The following is a 311-nucleotide window of genomic DNA, read 5'->3' as shown; positions in this document are numbered from 1 at the left end:
AAAAATTATATCTGGTCTCTGAATCATGTTTGGTTTCACTGTATATCCTTCGGTTATTTTCACACTTAATTATGGCCATTAAAATGTATTTTTTTGTGAAAAATGTAAGTTTTTGTTACTTTCACTGTTAATTTTTTTTCTCTATGGTACATCATCTTTAATTTAATAGCATTAGAGCTGCTCCATTGCAGCGGCTTAGTAATGTAATCACATGCTTTGCTGTAATAATGCAGGGAACCACTCGCTATAAATCTCTAGCGCATTTCACACAGGCTAGATTCACTTTCGCCTGAAAGTCGTGTATGCCTAAG

At 34.1% G+C, this 311-nt stretch overlaps 1 protein-coding gene across 1 annotated transcript in view; it reads right to left on the bottom strand.

Annotated features, from left to right (window-relative positions):
• Positions 1–311, bottom strand: part of slc25a3b (solute carrier family 25 member 3b) — a 5,554-nt gene that overhangs the window by 4,385 nt on the left and 858 nt on the right. The window lies entirely within an intron of this gene.

This window comes from Sinocyclocheilus rhinocerous, unplaced genomic scaffold (assembly GCF_001515625.1).
Source record: "Sinocyclocheilus rhinocerous isolate Xijiao unplaced genomic scaffold, SAMN03320098_v1.1 scaffold561, whole genome shotgun sequence".
In the NCBI taxonomy this organism is placed as follows: Eukaryota; Metazoa; Chordata; class Actinopteri; order Cypriniformes; family Cyprinidae; genus Sinocyclocheilus; species Sinocyclocheilus rhinocerous.
The sequence above is the reverse complement of the archived record's forward strand: the minus strand, read 5'-3'. Positions and strand labels throughout refer to the sequence as shown.